Here is a 15,828-nt window from a genome sequence, read left to right as displayed (position 1 = left end):
TCACATATAATTACAGATATATAGCCAACCAATAATTTTATTTAGTTATTATGACCCCGAACCCAATATTTAATAATATAATGACATAAAGCATTAGTTAAATCTTTATTTATAATATATATAGAACTCTATACAATATATTTTTCCATTAAAATTAAATTAATATATTTAGCCAAGAGCCTTTTTTATTAACATTCTTGAAGAATCTTGGAATACACTAAATAAGGTAAAGGTATCTGCATTTTTTTATCTTTAATTGTCAATTCAGATTCATGGTATTCTGCTTTAATTAATAAGTGCCCAAATAAAACTTTCCTTTCATTATTTTGGTTAGCTAATTGTCCTTCCACAATAACACCTTTCCTTTTTTGTGTTAGCGTTACCTAACATATATTTATTATTATATTTAAAATTTAGCAATTAATAAACAATTTTTAATAGTAAAATATAATTATGCAATTAGATATAGCATTACATCAAAAACCTCATAGAATTAACATTTTTTTATTTGCCTAGATGATTGATATACAATTAAACATAACCGTTAATAATTAAATGGATAAAATATTTTTTATAATTTGTATGAAAATATAAATATTTTTAAAAAAATCTTTTAGATTTTTGAAATATATTTGAGTTTATTCATATTAATATAAAACCCTAACCCCTGAGTTCTAGGTTCTGGTCTCTTACTTTGGAGACTTTCGTTATCTGTCAATCAAGCAAATTGAAAATCTTGGGCTTAAAGATTTAGGATGACATAAAGAAATTCTTGTTATATTAGCCGTAATAAAGTTCCATATTAAAAAAAATCTGCCATTTTCAAACCTGTTCAGGATTTTTTTATAATTTTGATCATTTTACGACCCAAACTAGAGGTCTGCAAAGGGCGGATTTGAGTTTTTAGCCAAAAAGCCCGCTCATTCGTTGTTTTAAATTTTTTAATCCACCCACTCGCTCATTTATATTTTTTTTTAATTTACCCACCCTACCGGCAACTATAAATTTTGTTTAACCTGCCCTCCCGCATTATGCTTAAAAATTATTTTAATGGCTGGTTTGGCTCTTTATTGATTTTAATATATTTTTAATTAAACATATATAATATGCATTAATTAAAACTATTATTTTTAATAAATTAAAGTCTATTCTGCTCATTTCGCCTGAAAAATATTAAAAATTTACCCACCCATGCCCTCCCATTACTTTAAAATTTAATTTAACTCACCCGCCCAATTTTTAAAATATTTTATTTTAAAAACCCGACTACGCCCGCCAGAAATATGGTTGGGCAAAGGCGGGGAGGGGAAATCGGCTCATTGCAAATCTTTAGCCCAAACACTATTCATAAATTTATTTTAAATAATTTAGACTATAATTTATAATGTTACAATGGAAATTGAAAATGGGAGTGGTAAAATATTATTGGCAAAAATATTTAAATTTGTAAAAAAAATGAAATTTGAAAATTATATTGTTTTGTATCTAATTAGATAGGAAAGTGAAATATTTTCTATGCTATAGGGAAATAATTACTTTATAAACGAAATCAACATAATGGTTATATTTTAAAAGAAATCATCATAAAATAAATATAAAAACGAATTCTGAACGATCCGATTAGTAAAATTACAAACTCTAATTTAGGCTGATTTGGGTATATAATTATCTCAACTTACCTATTAAATATTAAACGTATTAAAATTGTTAAATTAAAATTGTTTAATTATATTATTTCGGATTTTAATCAATCTCATTCAAACTAGCTTACATTGTGTTGTATAATATGAGTTTGATTATATAATGCTTATAAAAATAAATAGAATAGGTTAATTATATATCGATCCCTTATATGAATTGTATTACAAGTATCAAATCTACCCAACCCAGTGAGATTTTGCTATAATGGCAGTGGTGTAGCTAAGAATTTTCCTTAGGGGGGGGGGGGGAGGGGAAGAATTTGATAGGAAAATGTAAAAAATTTATAAGTTTTTAAAATATCGATATAATTCAAAATTTTTAGAAATGATTTTTATAAAAAAAAATGAAAACTGCAAATTATTTTTAAAAAATATCGAATATAGCCAAAAAAAAACAATAAATAAACCTGAATTCATTAAAATTTAAGGAAACTCCCACCTAATAGTGCCCCCCCCCTAGCAAAATCCCAAATATGCATATGATATAAAATATTACTTTTAAGTAATCCGATGCTATTATTGAGATTTGTTTCATATTGTTATTTGCAACCAATAAAAATTTGCTTGTAGAATTCATATTAAGGTTACCCAACTGAAACTCAACCTATATACAACATTTCATTTATGGTAGGGGGAGGGGGTGGAGGAAAAATTTGTCTTAGTATGATTTAGTGTTAAAATGATATGCAACAATATTGAAATCTTAATCAAAAATATATTAATATATTATTTATTTCAAAGTGAGTTTATAACTGGAATCGAAATAAGAATTGAAACACTTGAAACCGGGAAAAATCTTATATCGGCTATAACTCCTCCTAAAATTTATAAATCATTTCAGGAACAATTAATTTATGTGTATAACGGCAATGTGTTAATATATAAACTTTAAATCATTTTTTGAGGCGTTTTTAGAATTTAAAATCTGATCTTACATTAAATGTATTCTAACATGTTTAGAATGCCTACCCTATAATTTTTAAACAATTTTGTCATTAACTTTTTAATATTATTTATATTGGTTTTTGCATATATATAAATTATAAATGATTCAAAGTTTAGCGGTAAAATTGTCTAAAATTCATAAGATAGGTATTCTAAACATGCTGAAATACATTTATGGTAAAATCAGATTTTCAAATTTAGAAAAATGAGCTCAAAAAATAATTCAAAATTGAAAAAATAACACTGCCAAAAAAAATTAATTAACATATATTTTGTCTTAAATTTGTATGATTTATTTTGCATTTTTTAGCTGCCTTTTACAGTTCTTAATGGTAATTAGAACCATAGAAATGGGTCAAAAGAAACCACAACTTTTGAATAATTCAGAACAATAAAATCAATCTTAGTCCTTGTTTCAAACTCCGATTTATCTAAAATATAAATAATGTATGGAAATAATTCGAAATAACTTGGTTAGTGTCTATATTGGAATTGTTTATATAAGCTAGTCGCCTCATAGTATTTATTTCTTCGTCTGTGAAAAGACTAAAAGTTATTTTTCGGTCCTCACGATTGGCTTTAACAGTAGCCACCCATATTACCTTTACACGCCCCTCACAATTTCTCAATTTAACATTTCTTTTTAAAAATAGATAAGAATAAATAATACAATATTGTACATATTATTTTACTATTATAAACAGATTAAAATAATATTCTACACTGAAACTTTAAATTATGATAAATTATTTATTGTAAAGGTTATAGGAATAATTAATAAAGATATAGTATTGAGTTTGGAAAATTAAAAAAATAAACTTTGTAAATAATACTACTTGAGACCAATCGGTAAATACATAATTACAGTATGTAACAAATTCCTGCATGAACCAAAATTTTGTGGTCTTATCTTGGGACATAGTCATATAAATATATATTTACCTATTTGCTTTATAAATCAAGAATAATTTGACTTTTATGAATTATAAATTAAGGATTATATGACTTTCTTTCTTAAAACAATCAAAGCTTTCAAGATAACGGCTCTACCTCATAAAAAAAATTGAAATTAAAGCTGGGCCTGGCCTGATAGTTCATTTTTAATTTTATTTTTTCCCAAGGCTAGCCGGTCCCATGCTGGTTTCTGGTATATAATACATTTTATTTTTAAATATATAATTTAAGTTCTTAGTGTATTTCATACATTTAATTTTATATATAATTGGCTATTTATTTATTTATTTTAAATCTCTTCACTCTTAGATTAAACTATATCAAGGATTACAGGATCATAAAATATTAATCGATAAGATAAAATCAAATATGATAGGCAACAACCTTAAAATGCTAACGATGCCTCAATATATAAATATTGTTTATTTAAAATGTATATATTATTTTTTTTTACTTTAAAGTTTCACCAAGGGCCGGTAAATTGATCACATTATACGTCTCGTATTTTTTAACTAGCCCACATAAATCTCTTGCATTTAGATATTTAGCTTGATCGCATTCATAGATTGTTAATTTTTTTTACAAAATATAAAGTATATACATTTAATAGTTTTTAAAATGATAGAAATATTTAATAAATAATATTTTACTATTATTTTCTAAAGGCTTTGGGAAATTTTCGTGGTCTTTTGTAATGCAGCAATCCTTGTGAGGCGAAACTATTAATTTTACATGTAGATGGGAAAAAGAGTGTGCATTATTTATTATCAATAATATTAAAATATTCAGGGATCTGTAGAGGCTATAATTTAAGCCCAGTCCAGGATTTTCTTAGTAATTATTTCAGTATTTTTTTAAATATCTCAGCATGAATCTCCATATTTATTTTTAAAGTGTTAAAAAAATTTATTAAGCCAATCAATTCGCTATGTTATAATAGAATATCAAAAAAATTTAAATGATGGTGAGTGAAATTTTAAAATACTATTCCTCTAAAAAATCTTAAATTATAGCAAGCCTCTCTTTAATGGTGAACTCTTATAATTAAATTCTTGGGTATTCTTTTTCTTGTAAGAATTCTTTTAAGAATTAGAATTTTCTTTTGAGAATTCCTTTTTCTCTATGAATTTTCTTTTAACAATATCGGTAAAAGACCTTAGCTTGAAATGGCTAAGGGCGATACTGTTTTAAAGATTTAAAAATAGCACCCAATTATTTAGCATTAGACTATAACTAATAGTTATCTTTATCAATTAATATATTTAAAACTTTAATAGTTTATAAAAAAATATATTATCATTAAAATCGATATGATTTGATTTATACCACAGAGCAGATGATCTGAATCAGAACATTTAGATAAAATTGTAACTAAATTATGACGACCATTTTCAGGTGAGTTTCTTTTTCCTTCCTTATAGTACAATTGTGTTATAAAAAATATGTCGCGGATATGTTTCATGATAGTTTTATTTTGGTAAATTTCCGTCAATAAAATACCTTCAACGTCTTGTGAAACTCTCAAATTCTAAAAATTATAATAGTTTTTTGTTAAATTAAAATACAGGGTTTCCCATTCAAAAAAGGAAAAGTCCCAATCAAAAAAGGAAAAGTTTCAATCATAAAAGGAAAAGGTCCGATCAAAAAAGGAAAAGGTCCAAGCAAAAAAGGAAAAGTGTCAATCAAAAAAGGAATATTCCCAAAAAGAAAGGAAAAAGTCCGATCAAAAAAGGAAAAGTGTCAAATAAAAAAGGAAAAGGTTCAATCAAAAAAGGAAAAGTGTCAAACAAAAAAGGAAAAGGTCCAATCAAAAAAGGAAAATTCCCAAAAGAAAAGGAAAAGTGTCAAATAAAAAAGGAAAATTCCCATTCAAAAAAAGAAAATCGTAATTTTTTAAATTTTTTTTAAAAATTATAAATTTTTCAATTTTTCATAAATTTTATTTATTTTTGTCATTCCTTCTTATTTTACTTCTAACTTTTTGCGATTTCTTTACTTTATTTGTATCTTTTTCAATTTATTTTTCTTACTATATTTTTTCTCAATTTTTTTTCTTCTCATTTTTGATAATTCTTTTGTATTTTTAAAAATAATTTATAAATTTAAGTCCATTTTTGTCATAATTTTTAAAGGGATCATAACTATCCGGGATCTTCACGGGATCCCTTTAAAATTCAATTTTTTAAAGGATAAAGAACTATACGGCTTTATCACGTTTGAACCATGATATAGAAGAATCTTATTTTAAAAGGCGTTTTTCGCGCGTTTCGTTTTTTAATTTTATTGTTATTCATTAATTTTCAATGTTGTTTCTTTTGGCCTTATGAAATAAGATATGTCTAACATAGGGTATCAATCGATAGCTAATCAAAAGATCTATTCAACTGGAAGTCAATCTCTCCCCCATAATGGGCTGGTCTAGGTCTTTGGGGGTCAGAAATATTTTTATCAAAACAAAATATCGATATGGGTATCAAATAAAAGCTAATTTTAATATCTTTAGATTAAAATTATTCATTTTGTGTCTTGATGGGTATGAGTGTGGAACCGAAAAAAGATTTAAAAAATTGTTTTATCTTCATTCTCTTTTAGTAAATTCTATCCAACCAGACATTTTGTTAATATGTTGAGGGCCTGACAGTCATACCCATCAAGACAAAAAATGAATAATTTCAATCTAAAGATATTTAAATTAGCTTTTATTTGATACTCATATCGATATTTTGTGGTGATAAAAATATTCCTGATCCCCCAAGACCTAGACCCGCCCTCTATGAGTGATTATTATTATTACAATAAAAAAATATTTTTATTACCTTTTATTTGATGCTCATATCAAAAAAAATTATTTTTACACCCCCCTCCATACACCCCCCCCTCCATACACCCCCCCCCCTCCATACACCCCCTCCCCACACCCAAACCAAGTCATACCCATCCAGACCAAGAATGAAGAAGTCAAACCATATTAAATTTAGCTTTTATTTGATACCCATATCGATATTTTGTTTTTATAAAAATATTTCTGACCACCCAAGACCTAGACCAGCCCATTATGGGGAAGAGATTGACTTCCAGTTGAATAGATCTTTTGATTAGCTATCGATTGATACCCCATGTTAGACATATTTTATTTCATAAGGCCAAAAATAACAACATTGAAAATTAATGAATAACAATAAAATTAAAAAACGAAACGAAACGAAACGCTCGAAAAACGCTTTTAAAAATAAGATTCTTCAATATCATGATTCGTGATAAAGCCGTATAGTTTCCTTTAAAAAATTGAAATTTTAAAGGGGTCCCTTTAAATCCCGTGAAGATCCCGGATAGTTATGATCTCTTTAAAAATTACGACATAAGTATGATGAAAATTAAACGTAAAGAATTGTTAAAAAAATGGACCTAAATTTATAAATTATTTTTAAAAATACAAAAGAAATATCAAAAAGAGAAGAAAAAATATAGTAAGAAAAATAAATTGAGAAAAGATACAAATAAAGTAAAGAAATCGCAAAAAGTTAGAAATAAAATAAGAAGGAATGACAAAAATAAATAAAATTTAAGAAAAATTGAAAAATTTATAATTTTTTTTAAAAAAATTTTAAAAAATTACGATTTTTCAATGGGAATTTTCCTTTTTTGATTGACACTTAGCCTTTTCTTTTGGGAATTTTCCTTTTTCGATTGACATTTTTCCTTTTTTGATTGGACCTTTTCCTTTTTGTTTGACACTTTTCCTTTTTTGATTGAACCTTTTCCTTTTTTGATCGGACTTTTTCCTTTCTTTATGGGAATTTTCCTTTTTTGATTGACATTTTTCCTTTTTTGTTTTGAACCTTTTCCTTTTTTGATCAGACACTTTTCCTTTTTTGAATGGGAAACCCTGTAATATTATATTGCATTGATTAATTTAAAAAAATATATATACTTTTTCACTTTCAGACACCGGGTATTGAAACTGATAGTCGCTAAAATTAAAACATTTGTCATTTACGATCCCATCAACATTTGAAAGACCGCAAACTTTTTCTAAAGACATTGACCCATTCATTTCAACATACCACTATATAATATATTTATAACAATCTTATGGGGAATTTATAATCAATCATTTTACTCTCCTTTTTAAAAATTATTCTTTCATTACTCAATATCTAATTTATAAATATATTGTAATGGAACATACTGAACTATCCACCATATCCAGAGTGTAACCATTCAATTCTGAACTAAACATTTTTGCTATAGCCCAAGCTAATGGGCCTCCTGCTTTATAATAATTAACATCCGCTGAAGAGAATAAATTTGATCCTTTGAGAACCCATCGAATGTCATATATGGATCTTTGCATTAACACTTTTGGATTTCTTGGAATGTTGCTAAAATAGATATATATAAATATTATAATAATAATAGTCTTGTAAAACATTCACAGCCCTTTCTTACTTTCTTTTCCTTCCTTCCTTCTTTAGGGATAGGGAAATCAAGATTTAACTTAAAGAAAGAGACAAGTCTGATGTGCAACAGTAGTAGCTCATAAAACAATTACAGTTATTTCTTTTATAAATATATATTAGTGTTGACAGAAATGAAAAGATAGGTCTATTGGGCAAACGTAGCAAGGCTTTACTTATTGAAACGCTCCATTACATAATTTTGAATTGATTGTTTTATAAATTTTTTTTGAAATCGGGCCAAGGTTTTTTTTTAAATTTGATTACTCGGGCAGTTTATGGGTTTGGTTTGGGCCTGCAGGTGTCCTCATATATAGGGTATGTATTTTTTTGATGAATATTGTTAGTATATGCCAGATAAATGAGATAGGACTGGTGGGAAGATGTTTTATCAAGGCTTTAATTATTGTAGCATTCCATTAAAGGATTTTCCAACTGTTTAATTTGATATATTATTTTTAAATTGAAACAGGGCCAAGGTTTATTTTTAGTTAGATTTAACCGAGGCGGTTTTAAAGTATAGGGTATATATCTTTTTTACCTTTCTTTATTTAGCACATCGTAAAGTCGAAGCATTCCTGTTTTGTAAACCCATATACAGATATCTATATAATAATTATAATATATAAGAAAATATTATTTCAACGATAATATTGTCAAAGCCTCTTTTCAATGTTTGCTTTAAAAGCATAATTTTAATTTTTTATACATACCGAATTTAAACAATAAATATTAAATTTGATGGTTTGTTGGTGTACGTAAATTTTTTTATATTTTTCTCATTGACATATAGCGTCGAGCTAATTTTGTGTAGGTTTAAGCAAAGATTTATTGACGGGGCGAACTTAAGATATATTTTTAATCAGTAGGTGAAATCTGTTCACCGAAAGGCTGATTTCGTAAAAATTATTATAAAATCTATAAATATTAGAAAATATCACAAGCTACCTCAAACGGCAGCCCCATCTATAATGTAATATTATATTTTTAGTAAATTAAATTTTTTAATTTATTTTAATTTTTCAAGTAAAAACCCATAACACATTGGCCAGGGCATAAAGGAACACTACATGAGGTGATTAGGTCCATCGGAAAAATACTTTTTAAACACCAAAGAATTATGAAAATTTTATTATTTAGCATATTTGTTTACATACAAAAGTTTAAAAGTTATCAATTTATTTTATTATTTATTATTATTAATAAAAATATTTTACAATCAAAACAAAGATAATCATGAGCACCATGGAAAGAATGAGCTTATTCTATACATATTTTGAATCGTATATGTTCTCAATTTTGTGATTTATTTTTATAATCTTTTTGCGCCTCCCTAAGCCAAATGACACTTTATTTTCTTCAACTCTTATCAACTCAAAATTAACAAAAAAAAAGGAAATTTAGATGAAAATTAGCAAATAAAAGTATATTCAAATAAAAATTAGAAATAAAAAAATCCAAATTAGAAATAAAAAAATCCAAATTAGAAATAAAAAAATCCAAATTAGAAATAAAAAAATCCAAATTAGAAATAAAAGGAAATCCAAATTAGCAAAAAAAGGAAATACAAATCAAAATACACCCATCCCTCCCCAATCAATTTCAATAATGCTTTTCCCTCTCCTCCGTGAAAATTCATGGGCCTGATAGTTTATAAAATAATATATACAAGAATTGGAAATAATTTTTTATACCTATAAATTTTACTTAACCCCCCCCCCCCTTCACCCGTCAAATGTTTAAAATTAAATTAAAGTCGCCCGACGTCCGCCCGGAATGGGCTGGCGGTCTAAAAATCTGTCCATCATAGACCTTAAATGTGTGAGATATTATATTGAAAATTATATAAATTATATTGTGAGATGTCTACTAGTAATTTATAGATAAACTCAGATCTAAGTTTGTAACCCTACTAACAGTGATATCATCACATCTTACCCTTGTAAACTCTGACAACTCTCCACCGACAGCTTTAGTCATTATCCTCAACCAGGCGCGTACGCAGGAATTTGGTCTGAGGGGGGGGGGGATAATAAATTTTTTTGAGAAATATTATTGTTTTTTAAAAATATCAAGCATAAATTTATTAGGACTAATAACTATTCCTAATACACAATTTTAAATTAATGTGAATTATAAAAAAATTATATGTAAAGAATCACTTAAATGACCCAAAATAGAAATTTGAATTTTTTGAGCCTTTACACAAAATGTTTCTTAGGAATAATTGTATTTTGTATGTTATATATTTACAATGTAAAATCCAATCTTCGTTGGAATTGAGCTAATTTTTCAATTATCTCATTCTTGCTTGTCGTCAAATGCCTATGAATATTCAAAAAATCCAAACCTTTCAATCTACTTTCACATGTTGTACTTCTTGGTATGTTTTTCAAAGACCTGCAGGCCCGGCTCCTGGGCCGGACAATATTTTAATTTTTTTAATTATACCAAGGCCGGGCCCAAAATTTTTTTTAAAAAACACCCGGGCCGGACCTAAATTTTTTTAAAAAAATACCCAAGCCGGGCTGTATTTTTTAAAACAGCCTATATTTTAAATCGTTATTATTAGCTATAAAAATCAAAAATAAATATAATTTATTTTTTTTAAATCCAGGCCGGGCCTGAAAATTTTATTATAAAAAAAGCCGGGCCGAGCCTGTAAATTTAAAAAAAAAGCCGAGCGGCCTAAAAAAAATTTTAAAAATAGCGTAAAAAATCTTTAAAAAAAATCCGGGCCTTGCCCTGCAAATGGTACTTCTGCAGGCCTCTGTTATTCTTCTTAAAAAAGAGAGTGTTCTCTCATTAGTTTACTAATGGGAAGAGTTTATAAACCCTTTTTTTAATACATTGGGAATTTAATCTAAAATGTGTTTAAAATAATGCAGAGCATCCATAGCATTTTTTTGGACTATATTAACTATAGTTAATCTTATAAACATAGTTATTCAGCTAGTAAGGCATCATAAGATACTTTAACATCTTCATAATAAAAATCTAACAAATATTTTTTTTTCTATCACCATCTGAAAAAGGTTGGGAAGGCTTTTGTGGAAGTAATATTTGCAGATGTAAGTGCTGCATGATATATTAAAAATTCATTTATTTGGGTTATAAATGTATCTGCATCTAAGATAAACTCTTCTACTGATCCTATATTAATGTTTTAACGATGAGCTTGCCTTGCTGTCGAGGGAGACAAATATTAAACACGTATAGCTCTGCTTTTAACTCAACAATAAAATATAAAATATAAAATTTTTCATCAACATTAGCCCTAATTTCCTTGAGTTCTGATAAAATGCTCTCCGCTATTCTCATCTTCTTAATCAAATCATTGTCATGTTTTTGAAAAGTAATACTTAAAATAGTTGTATAATTAAATAATACATTCTAATGAGTAATAAAATTTGGAATAAGCATTGAATCCAATAATTTTCTTGCTTCTGAGGAAATATTTCTTTCAGACCATTGTAATATTTCAGTAATAGCAAATAATTGGCTCTTCTAACTCCTTAATAGCTGTTAGTGCTTGATGGAAGGGGCTCTATCTCGTTGGACAAGGTTGCAATTTCTTTTTCCCTGTTGGACCAGAAGTTTCAGAATTAATTATTATTTGACTAAAAATTTGAAAATAATAAGTAAATATTACGCCGGAAAACTTGAAATCGAAATTAATTGATAAAATAACTTATGAATGTGATAATAATGTAATATAATATATATTTAATATGAGAAACGAATAAATATTAACAAATATAAATTAATATAAACAATAATATTTTTGAAAAATATATCCGGCATCTGCATTTTTTGGCTTTGGGGGGGGGGGGGATTTGTCCCCCTGCCCCCCCCCCACTGCGTACGCCAATGTCCTCAACATTTCCACTCGCAAGAGGTTGTTATTCACACCACCATGCAGATAACTTGATTATTGCCCCAAGCGCGATTATTGTTAGAAACTTTTCGATAATAATATTAGAAGGATGAAATGACACTCATTCCACGAGTAACAAAATTCAGCTAGTCTGAAATTTCAGCTTCGCTCTTTCATTTAGGTCCTCGCATTTTTATATTTTTAGATATAATTATTTTATTGTATGTTAACTTCAATGTGATTTCGGCAATGTGTTATTTTTACAACAATAATTTTTTGAGCGCCTTTATTAATATTTAGAGATTTTATTTTACCGGAAAAGTATTTTAGCATGTTTCCAATACCTATTTTATGAATTGTTTACAATTTATTTAAAGAATCTATGGAACTAATATAAATTATATTAAGTTCAAACATTCATTGCTAAATTGCATGAAACTCATAGATTAGGTACAACGTTATTTTTGATATATTTTTTAAAATATTTTACAGTCAAAATAATTAAAAATTTTATTTAAAAAATGATTTAACGTAAAATTTATGAACCAAAACCAATTAGGTTTAAAATGATATATATGCCGTATTTCATAAATTTAATAAAATATAAAATTTACGTTGACATTGGTAAATCGAAAAAATGTATTTGTAAATAGTTCCTTGCAATTTAAAATTTCCATTAATCCTAGTAAGGTATGTTTTGGACAATTTTTTTTTTGATATAATGCCATTTTTCTTTATATGTGTTATTTCAATAGCATTGCGATTTTGGATTATTTCATTCTTTAGTTGGAAAAAATAGCAATATTATAAATTTTTATATTAATTAAAATACTAACCGTTTCCCCTGTAACCAGTGGGTTACTACACTTTTCTATACTTTTATTCTTTATGTATTTGATGTAGCAAATGGTGAAAGGACATTTTTTATTACTGGCTCCCATTGTGGCCTTAAACTTTATTTAAATAATAAAAAATTTCAATTCAAGATAAGTTAAATTATTTTATTTTACGTTGCTTTTGATATGTAATGGATATTCATCTTCTTCAATAAGATAATCAATCTGCCAAAATTTTAAAAAAAACCCCAATATTTAAAAAAAAAATAATATATGATTACTTGATTTTGCATTAACCAGTGAATTGCTTCTATATTTTCACTAGATAGAGAGTTATTTTTATTCGAATCATAAATATCTGCGCCATCTATTTTTATTCTAATATACCCATACTTGTTGGTTACCTGTAAACTTTTGGGACTATGATTACAAATATTTTAAATCATTCTTTAATTATTTGCATATATATTTATAATAAATCATACAATGTTTCCGGTAAATTAACTTTCAATATATCGCCCAATATATCTTTCGAGTCATAAGTTCGCCAAACATTATTTTGGATCTTATTGCAAATGTCAAAGGGTTCTAATAACATTAAAAGTGTGAAAAGAAAATATAGGTTTAAATTAATAATTATTATAATATATAATGTTATTTAATAAAGTCATTATTGAAAAAGATTATTTAACCCTTTATATAACTGCCTTTTTGCAAAATAAATATGAAATATTTATTTTTCTTTCAAAAAAAATGAAATTTATACACTTTGACAAAGAATTACGGAATAAAAGAGAATAAATATGCACAAATTTTATAAAAATATAATACTAATAAATAACATTAAATTAAAATATTAATCATTTTGCCCGATGCGAAGTGGCAAAAATAAGAAAATTTAGAAATTCCGAAAAAGCAGGCCAAATTTTTTATTAAAAACATTAAACCTCGCGAAATGATAAAAAAAATGATCCAAAAAAGAAAAACACTCAAAAAGATGGAAAATAACATGCAAAATTTCAGAAAAATAACAAAATGACATAAAAATGGTTTGGAGAAACTTTATCATGACTACACTATATCACTCAGTCATTTGATAACTCGACACTTTATCATTATTTATTTGATCACTAAATTTTATTTATTTGTAAAGTCATTTTTTTGTTTCAATTTAGATATTTAAAATTTTTTTTTTTCTATATTTTTTTCAAAGAATTATTTATTTTTATTCTGTGAAAAAGTCTATCTACATATTTCAAGAGATATTCTATGCTTGAGATAAAAAAAATTTCTTATGGTGGTGCCAAAGATAAAATAGAGTTGTTTTCCCTAAAGCCTTTAGGAAAAGTGATGCTTCAATGCCAACGTTACTAAAGTGAAAGTGATAAAAGGTAAAAATATGTCATTTTCTGGAAAAGAATGCTTGAGGTGATTCTAATTGGCAACCGTGATTGAAGATGTGTTAATTTGATTTATATAATACTATTCAGGTATAGTCCTAAGCTAGATGCAGTCTTCTAGCCCAAGGAGTGGATGTTATTTCATCTGGAAATTTGTTATATAAGGCATTGAGTCTAGCGTTGATTGAATGAGAGTAGTAGACTTTTAGCACGAGAATTTCAAGATGGCGTGAATGTCTGCCTTAAGAAATCTGCTAATGAATGGTGCTCCTTAACTACCGACCTGGATTTTTCATAAGCTGCAAATGTGTGGGGTAACTATATTTGTTTGAGATGGAGGCCAATTGAGATCATTTAAAAAATTAATTGTTCATTTATATTTTTTACAAAATTGATGTTAATAATTTGAAAAATCGAAAAAAATTTGAATTTACTTGAAAACGTCCAATTACTTAAATACTTAACTAATCCAAAAACCTCTGTATTAATTTATTAATGAAACAAAGATTTTTATAATTTTAGATATTCATTGGAAAATTATTTTCAATTTTTCAATATATTTGTTGTTACAAAATAATAATATTTTCCAATAAAAGCCATGGCCTGAATACCCAACTGATGGTAATAAATCAAAAATGTACAAATTTGGCATAAGTTAATGAACTAAAAAAATTTTGAAAAAAATTGGTCTCACCTCTATATATTTGTAGATAGTGTCGTTAAATGGCTCGATTTGTGCCGATTTTTATAAAGGGCCACAATATTATTTTAGTCAGAAAAATATTTACCAAGCATCAAGATATGGCTAATAGATGTCCAAGCCTTTGTCCCATCTTTGAGCAAAATCTACAGGTTTGCTTAATATTTTTCTGAATAATATTGAGTTAGCCGTTTTTAAAAAAATCTCTCGAGGCATTTAACAACACCATTTGTAGACAATATTTTAAATTAATTTAAGAAACTGTACTATTCTCAATGTTTATTTATCGATATCTGATATCTTTATCTCGAGAATTTTATATAATTTTCAAAATCAATTGTATAGAATTGGAAAAATCCGATTATATTCTTTATTGTTAAAATTACTATACAAGACTTATAGGAAGATTACAACATATTTCTATAAAATAATGTAAAAATATGTAAGAAAGAAGTATTTCTTTTAAATTATTTAGATATTAAATTTTATAGAATTATATTGTAATCTTACTGATTTTATATTATGCATAATTGTTACCTGCCACAGCTTTCAAAGTAAATAGTAGGGTATAAATAAATCCCAGAATTACGATTTTCATATATATAGGCATTTGTCTACCATAGTTATCATCATACTTTCCAAAAGAGGGTAATATTTTAAAATAAGTCATTTTCAATTATTTTTTACAAATGCAATTTTTTTTATGAAATTAAATTGAAAGACTTGTTTCGGATATTCTAATTGTTTTTTTATTTTCAATAAAAAGGTCAATATACATTATTCATTTAGAGGTAAATATTTGATCTTATTAATTTAAAATAAATGACGCTTATGATATTAGCTTTAATCACGGGTCACGGGTTAGATATGCTGTAAAGCTAATATTCTTAAGCCCACCCAGATTAAAAAAAAATTATGATTTTAAATCCTAATTTAAAATTTTTTAGTCCGTTTTATAT

Source organism: Gordionus sp. m RMFG-2023, chromosome 1 (assembly GCF_954871325.1).
Source record: "Gordionus sp. m RMFG-2023 chromosome 1, tfGorSpeb1-WG-v2, whole genome shotgun sequence".
Taxonomy (NCBI): Eukaryota; Metazoa; Nematomorpha; class Gordioida; order Chordodea; family Parachordodidae; genus Gordionus; species Gordionus sp. m RMFG-2023.
The sequence above is the reverse complement of the archived record's forward strand: the minus strand, read 5'-3'. Positions refer to the sequence as shown.